This window comes from Pongo abelii, chromosome 4, assembly GCF_028885655.2.
Source record: "Pongo abelii isolate AG06213 chromosome 4, NHGRI_mPonAbe1-v2.0_pri, whole genome shotgun sequence".
NCBI classification, from domain to species: domain Eukaryota; kingdom Metazoa; phylum Chordata; class Mammalia; order Primates; family Hominidae; genus Pongo; species Pongo abelii.
In genome coordinates this window covers 86,794,992-86,803,857 of record NC_071989.2, presented here as the reverse complement: position 1 = coordinate 86,803,857, position 8,866 = coordinate 86,794,992, and the positions used below count along the sequence as shown (strand labels likewise).

At 42.9% G+C, this 8,866-nt stretch overlaps 1 non-coding gene across 1 annotated transcript; it reads right to left on the bottom strand.

The window, feature by feature from the left end:
• Positions 1-7,324: 7,324 nt before the first annotated feature.
• LOC112133623 (small nucleolar RNA SNORA18) lies at positions 7,325-7,456 on the bottom strand. The gene has a single exon (XR_002915254.2). It is a non-coding gene; the product is annotated as a small nucleolar RNA SNORA18 (small nucleolar RNA).
• Positions 7,457-8,866: the final 1,410 nt, after the last annotated feature.

Sequence of the window (8,866 nt, the reverse complement as noted above, 5' to 3'; positions counted from 1 at the left end):
TATTTTGGCCCCGTGTAATTTATCCATTCCAGCATTCCCACTTCCTGAGCCTTTTACTCCCTTTCTCTTCCCTATGCCATGGGAAGCATTTTAATACAGTCTTTGTGAGGGCCATTGCTTTTTTCAGGCCTCTAGGAGTACCCTGGTAGCAAGTTTCATCATCCCCTGGATGCAGCCTCACTCCTTGCAGTTCGGTAGCAAATACTTTCTTGAAGGGGGATCTGAGCAGTTCGTGTCCTGATCTGCTATGAGTACCCTTTTTGGTATTTTACATTATATCAGTTATGGCCAATTATCCTTATTTTCAACTCCCAAGTGGCTAGACAGGAAAAAGAAAGAAATGATGTGAGGAAAGTTGGGAAGCTCTGCACAGTGATCCCCGAGAGCCCTGGCACCACTTTAGGAGACGTGGTAGGTCATTCTGTACATGTTCTTCCTCAGGAAGGGGGGTTTTCCCAAAAGGCACGCAAGAAGAAATCTTACTCAGTGGAGTAAATGGAAAGAAGAGGGGGCGTGTCTGCCTGGCTCCTTCCTTTTCTCCTTTCCTCAGAGTCAAGTTTCACACCACAGGGAGTTCACGCTTCCATGTTGCCTCATCCAGCCCTTCAGGAAGCCAGAGTCTGTGCTCCAGTGTGGCATTTCAGCCAACCTAGAAATGGAGGGTGACTTAGCACAGAGAGGTTCAACAAGTGGGGCATGTAGGCCACTGATCTCTGCAAGGGCAGCAGTGCCGGGGTGCTCTGGGATACAGGCAGTACCTTTGGAAAGAAGGGCAATTGAAGACAGTTGAGAAGGTGAACAAAGTTTACATCTAATAAATTTTAAAGTTTTATTATTTTTATTTTTATATTCTTGGGGTCTCACTATTTTGTCCAGGCTGGAGTGCAGCAGCTATTTGCAGGCTGAATCCCACTACTGATCAGTACTGGAGTTTTATTTTATTTAATTAACTTACTTATTTTGAGACAGAGTCTTGCTCTATTGCTCAGGCTGGAGTGCAGTGGTGCGATCTCGGCTCACTGCAGTCTCGACCTCCCAGGCTCAATCGATCCTGCCACCTCAGCCTCTGGAGTAGCTGGGACTACCTGTAGGTGCGTGCCACCATGCCCAGGTAATCTTTTATTTTTTGTAGATACCAGTTATCCTATGTTGCCCAGGCTGGTCTCCAACTCCTGGGCTCAAGCAATCCTCCCACCTCAGCCTCCCTAAGTGCTGAGATTACAGGTGTGAGTCACTGTGCCCAGCCAACCTGGACTATTCTAAAGTTTAACAGTGCCTAAGAGCATCATGCTTAATTAAAAACCAGCTGGACGTGGTGGCTTACGCCTGTAATCCCAGCACTTTGGGAGGCCGAGATGGACGGATCCCATGAGTCCAGGAGTTCAAGTCCAACCTGGGCAGCATGAAGAAACCCTCATCTCTACCAAAAATACAAAAATTAGCCAGGCATTGTGGTGTATACCTGTAGTCCCAGCTGCTTGGGAGGATGAGGCAGGAGGATTGCTGGAGCCTGGGAGGTGGAGGTTGCAAAAAAATAATGACTTTTAGTGTTGCTGCAGATGCAACGCATGTTCACTGTAGACCAATTTAAAACTATAGATAAACCAAAACAACAAATTTTTTTTTTTAAGAGATGGAGTCTCGCTCTGCTGCCCAGGCTGGAGTGCAGTGATGCAATCTCGGCTCACTGCAACCTCTGCCTCCCAGGTTCTAGCAACTCCTGCCTCAGCCTCTTGAGTAGCTGGGACTACAGGCGCACACCACCACACCCATCTAATTTTTGGTATTTTAGTAGAGACGGGGTTTCACCTTGTTATCCAGTCTGGTCTCAAACTCCTGAGGTACAGACAATCCACCTGCCTCGCCTCCCAAAGCGCTAGGATTACAGGGGTGAGCCACCGCACCCAGCCAAGAAACTGTAAATACTACCTAGAGACAACCCCTTTTAAAACTTTAGTGTATGTCTTTTTATACCATTTTCTAGGCTTCTAGGTGCATTTGCAAAAATGAGATACCACTGTAAATACTTAATCTGTAAATTATCTTTTTCAGGAGTCTCTCTGAGCCTACTCTTCTGGCTCTATCTCCTCTGTCCTATAACATAAATAAGTAAATTTTTGTTTACAATGGTTGTTGAAGATACTAATAAATATTCAGGGCTGGGCACAGTGGTTTATAGCTGTAATCCCAGCACTTCGGGGGGTCAAGGTGGGAGGATTGCTTGAGCCCAGGAGTTTGAGACCAGCCTGGGGAACATAATGAGACCCATCTGTAAAAAAAGAAAATTAAATTCACCTTTAGTATTATCTTATTAAAATTCCATTGTGCATTTACACAGTCATTTACCTTATCAGTCCCTTCAGAAGAACATTTAAGTTGTTATCACTTACATCCTTGCAGCTAAATCTTTGAGTACATCCTAATACCTGTCTGTTTTTAATGACCTATCTAAGGAATCCTTTGAAACCTATACACTTAACCACTGTGTTAGCTAAGAGCCTCCAAAAAGGCTGGGTGTGGCGACTCATGCCTGTAATCCCAGCACTTTGGGAGTCCAAGGCGAGTGAATCACTTGAGGTCAGGAGTTCGAGACCAGCCGGGCCAACATGGTGAAACCCCGTCTCTACAAAAAATACAAAAATTAGCTGGGCATGGTGGCTCACTCCTGTAGTCCCGGCTACTCAGGAGGATGAAGTGGAAGGATGGCTTAAGCTCAGGAGGTAGAGATTGCAATAAGCCAAGATTGTGCCACTGCACTACAACCTGAGCAACAGAGCCAGACTCTGTCTCAAAAAAAAAAAAAAAATCCTCCAAGAAGCAATTACAAAAATGGGATCAGATGTGCAAGAGATGTGCCTATAGAGGAAAATGAGAAGGAAGCTGGAGCAAGAACAGAGCAAGGATGATCCAGGTCAGACTCATATGAAGGAGAGGGAGAGGAAAGGAAATTTCAGTAAGAAGCATCTTAAGAGTAGAGTCCGTCTAAGAAAGTTTTCACTAGGCCAATGGGGAATCCTCAAGGCAAAGTTACCTGAGTTTTGAGTCTCACAGAAGCAGACCTGCCTGTCTTCCTGCCACACTCAGTCATTGGCTGAGAGCAGCCTGGGGGAGTGTGGTGGATTCCGAATGCAGCAGTCAGGGCCCTCAGTCTATTATGCTGGGGGATCTGAAAGGAATGTTCTCATGGCTGCCACGAACACCATCTGTGCTTTAAAAAGATTTGGTACTACTCATTCACTGATTCATGACACATTGAGAACACAAATATGAATAGGGGTGTGGTATTTACATTCTAGTAATTCACTTCAGTTTGAGTGGATTATCACAAATAGTTTTTTCAGAAATAGACTTTCAGAATCTCCTAAGCAGATTTTCAGAATGTGGCTTCATTATGTTGTTTGAAATAATTTTTCAAATTCTAAGCTAAATAATAAATGGATTTTGAGCTCTTCCTCACTTTGTAGTACTCCTTTCTCTATTCATCTTACCTAATGTAAAAAATCTGAATATAACTTAATAAAGTTTAGAACTGAAAGCACCTGTGCAAAATTATGACAGTAAGAGAAATCTGACATAGTTGACTCCATCTTGCTTCTGACCTCCAAGCTGTCCTTGGTCATTCTTGTGCATAGGCCAAGCTAACTTTGGGAGAAATTTGTAGTTTAACTTGAAAGCAAGGATGATAAACAGTCTCTCCCTCCCTCCTTGCTCAGGGACTGACAACTGCCTTTGTAAGACTAATGAAAGGCCACAAGAATAGGATTATGGGAGGGGTCTGAACTCTGATAAAATGTAGGTATAGTTTCTATAATCCCTTACTGCTCAGGATTCATGTGGCCAGAGGTCACAAGGTAGGTATAGTCTCTACAGTCTCTTACAGCTCAGGAGTCATGTGATCAGAGGTCACAAGATTTGTGACTTCCCCAGTTGCTCCTATAGATAGCATCACTATTGTAGAACCTAAGATGGGTTTTCTGAGAGATTTTTCAGACTTGATCCCACCTGGCCTGGTGACTCAACTGGTTCTATGGCCCTATCCAGAGGCAGACTCAGCACAAGGACCATTTTCCAAACCCCTAGGATTTCCATCCCCAACCAATCAGCAGCACCGATTCCCTAGCCCCATCACCAAATTGTCCATAAAAACTCTAACCTGCAAGCCTTTGGGGAGACTGATTTGAGTGATAACCCCAGTTCTCCCATGTGGTTGGTCTCATGTCAATTAAACTCTTTCTCTACTGCAGTGAATTCATTTTATCTGTGCAGTGGGCAAGAAGAATCCGTCTGGCAATTACAGAACCTAGAACAATAACAGCATTTCTAGAAAGTGTTTTCGAGAAAAAGAATAATATACACATCCCCAAATGCACATTTTGTCTTACTTTTTATTCATTATATCCCTTATATATATAATATTACAATATATTTATGGTATTTTTTGTTTTTGTTTTTAAGATGGAGTCTTGCTCTGCCGCCCAGGCTGAAGTGTGGCACAATCCCGGCTCACTGCAACCTCCACCTCCCGGGTTCAAATGGTTCTCCTGCCTCAGCTTCCCAAGTAGCTGGGATTATAGGCACCCACCACAATGCCCAGCTAATTTTTGTATTTTTAGTAGATACAGGGTTTCACCATGTTGGTCAGGCTAGTTTTGAACTCCTGACCTCATGTAATCCACCCCCCCTCACCCTCCCGAAGTGCTGGGATTACAGGCATGAGTCACGGCACCTGACCAATATATACATATATGGTTTTCTGTTAGAGTTTTATAGCTGCTTTAACAAATTACCACAAACTTAAAGACTTAAAACTCAAACTTATTAAAGTTCAAGAGGTCAGAAGTCTGAAATGAGCCTTACTGGGCTAAAACCAAGGTGTCTGAAGGGTTCATTCCTTCTGGAGGCTCTGCAACAGAATCCATTTCCATGCTCTCTCTAGCTTCAAGATACTCCCCACATTTCCAGGCTGTGGCCTCCTTCCTTCATCTTATAAGCCAGCAACAGTGGGTGAAGTTCTTTTCTCAGTACATCAGTCTTTCTCAGGGACAGATCCTACTTCTGTTACCACATCTCTTTCTCTGACTCTTGACTTCTGCCTGCCTATTCCAATTCTAAGGACGCTGTGATTACATTAGTCCCACCTGGATAGTCCAGGATGCTCTATTTTTGTTTGCTTTTATTTTTAATTTTTATTATTATTTTTAAACAGAGTCTCACTCCATCACCCAGGCTGGAATGCGATGGTGCAATCTTGGCTCACTGCAACCGCTGCCTCCCAGGTTCAAGTGATTCTCCTGCCTCAGCCTCCTGAGTAGCTGGGATTACTGGCATGCACTGCCACACCTGGATAATTTTTGTATTTTTAGTAGAGATGGGGTTTAGCCATGTTGGCCAGGTCGGTCTCAAACTCCTGACCTCAAGTGACCCACATAACAGCAGAGGTACTGCTCCTTGCAGAGAAGGGCTACCCCGTAGGCAATGTGCCCAGAGTAGCCGTGGATAATCTATTTTAAGGTCAGATGATTAGCAATCTTAATGCCATCTGTAGCCTTTGTTCTCCTTTCTCCCTTTGCTAATTCACATATTCACAGGTTTTAGAGATAAGCACACGTACATATTGTGTCGTGGGGGTATTATTCTGCCCCCAGGTCTTATAGCCAAAGCCTCCAATAGAGTGTTGATTAGGAACTTCTGGTATTTATTAGTCGTCTTCTGGACATTCATGAAAATAATTCTACAAATTTATCGTTCTTAAGGTATTTGTCATAGATAGCTTTTGGTAGTTTAGTTTTCTACTTCTTTTTTTTTTTTTTTTTTTTTTTTTTTTTTGTAGAGACAGGTTTTCCCCATGTTGCCCAGGCTGGTCCAGAACTCTTGGCCTCAAGTGATCCGCCCACCTTGGCCTCCCACTCCCAAAGTGTGGGATTACAGGCATGAGTCACCACACCTTGCCAGAAAGTTTTCTTCTATTCTTTTTGTTGTTGTTGAGACAGTGTCTCACTCTGTCTTCCAGGCTGGAGTGCAATGGCACAAGCACAGCCCACTGAAGCCTCAACCTACCGGGTCAAGCAATCTTCCCACCTCAGCCTTCCTAGTAGCTGGGACTATAGGTGTGCACCACCATGCCTGGCTAATCTTTGTATTTTTTGTAGAGATGGGGTTTTGCCATAGGCTGTTTTCTTCTATTCTATGGTTCTCATAATACTGCTTTGTAACAAGCCATTCTAAGATTTAAAGTGATGCAAAAACAATGATTTATTATTGTTTCTCTTGTCTCTATAGGGCTTGGTTGGTGGTTCTGGGCTTGCTTGGGTGGTTCTCACTTGGGGCTTGACCAGGCTGGACATCCAATATGGCTTCTCCACTCATGTGTCTGGGGCTTCCGTGCTCCTCCATATGGCCTCTCTCTCCCACAGAGTAGCTTGTAGCATATATTGAGATAATCATATTTTTCTTCATTAATCTGTTAATGTTGACAGAATTTAATGTGCTGGTTGTTTACTAGGGTGTGCCCTTTGTTGAAAAGAATAGGAGGGAGCGGAGAAGGAAGATGAAGACATCATGCTGTGATGGGGGTCCAATAGCCCTGACTCCATGGGGAGCTATGGAGCTAAGTTGCTCCTACAGTGGGCCAGGTGTCTATGCATTCGCCCAATCATGGGATGTGGATTGTCCTTGGAAGGGTCAACCTTGGGTGAAACTGAAATGATTCTCTAAAGGGACTGAAAGCTGGATGAACGTTGTACACTGACAGCACTCTCAGCAGTTGAGGCAACAAACCTTTCCTTGAAAGAGGATCTGGGCTATGCCTCTCCATGTCTGCCATAAGGTTCATAGTATTATTATTATTAAGTCAATAAATTTTCATTCAAGAAATTTCATGTTGGGGTTCCTTCCACTGTCTATCAAGGTCCCTTTAGTTCCTCTAAAGAGTTGGAGTCAAAAGTTATCTTCAATAGATTTATCTTCAAATTAGCCCTTTTTAATAGAAGTAGTACTTAATCCAGTTATCCTGTCATACCATAATTCTTTTATTTTGGCTTCTTTCATCTCCTTTTAATATGGATATATTCATGAAGGCTTCAAAATTCACCTATGGAAAAAATCAATAATCTTTGGGATCTAATTTCTACAACCAATTTACCTTAGGGTAATTTTTAGAGTAGTTGGATCTTCCTGGTCCTCAATTTGACACCCTCTCTAAACATGAATGCGTTCAATCATACTCATTTCTAAGCTATCACACTCAAGAATAATAGTACAGATCTGTGGAATATGCCAATATCTACAGTAAAAGATACATTATTAGGTCTTTCATAATTTTAGCAACTGTCTTGTAGTTCCTTCCCACAGACCTAACTAATAGTCCTGTGAGTAAACAAAACCACAGAGTTAAGTCTATGAGGAGTTTCCAACAACATGCAGCTACAGGAAAAGCCCCATTGGAATAGACCTCCACCAATAATAATATTATCTATAATAGTAAAAATCTGGAAACAACCTCAATCTCCATCATATAGTAATCAATAAATGTATATAGGATAGTCCCTACATTAAAAAAAATACAGAAATGAAAATGAATGAACTAATATGACATCTGTGAAAAACTAAATTTACCATCTTTCAACATGGTTAATTCTCAGAAACATGATGTTAAGTGACAAAAAAAAACAACAACAACCACAAACAGAAAAAAGCATGTAGGCAGGGCATGGTGGCTCATGCCTGTAATATCAGCACTGTTGGGGGAGCTGAGGAGGGAGGATCCCTTGAACTCAGGAGTTTGAGACCAGCCTGGGAAACACAGGGAGACCCCATCTCAAGAAAAAAGAGGTATATATGTTACTTCTATAAAATTTTAAAACATTTGAAGTACAACTATATATTGTTTATAGATCAAAAATATGTAGGAAAAGTATAAAAATATTCATAGAAATTTTAAACACTGAGGCTGGGTGTAGTGGCTCAAGCCTGTAATCCCAGCACTTTGGGAGGCAGAGGTGTGGGGATCATGAGGTCAGGAGTTTGAGACCAACCTGGGCAACATGGTGAAACCCCATCTCTACTAAAAATACAAAAAAATTAGCCGGGCGTGTTGGCGCATGCCTGTAATCCCAGCTACTCGGGAGGCTGAGGCAGGAGAATCATTTGAACCCGGGAGGTGAAGGTTGCAGTGAGCTGAGATCACGCCACTGTACTCCAGCCTGGGCGCCTGCCTCAGCCTCCCAAAGTGCTGGGATTACAGGCGTGAGCCACCATGCCTGGCCAAAAAGAAATTTTAAACACTGAATTCCTCATAGCATCTACAAAGGAAGGGTGAGGACTAGGCTCAGGGTAAGGGATTCAGGGGGCCACAACTATATCTGTAAGAGTTGTTTCTTTAAAAACAAAATCTGTATTTGGGGAAAGAGAAAAAAATAAAATCTGAATTAATATGGCACTACATAGCACAATGATAATAGATGATGAAGTTGGGTGTTGAGTACCTCAGTATTCATTATAATATTTCATTTATTGCATTTTAAAAGTACTCCATAATAAAATTAATAATTAAAAAACAGGTCGGCGTGGTGGCTTATGCCTGTAATCCCAGCACTTTGGAAGGGCGAGGCGGGCAGATCACCTGAGGTCAGGAGTTTGAGACCAGTCTAGCCACGTGGTGAAACCCTGTCTCTACTAAATAAACAAATATTAGGCGGGTGTGATGGCAGACGCCTGTAATCCCAGCTACTTGGGAGGCTGATGTAGGGAGAATTGCTTCAATCCAGGAGGAGGAGGTTGCAGTGAGCTAAGATTGTGTCACTGCGCTCCAGCCAGGGTGACAGAGCGAGACTCCATCTCAATAAACAAACAACCAATCAACCAAACA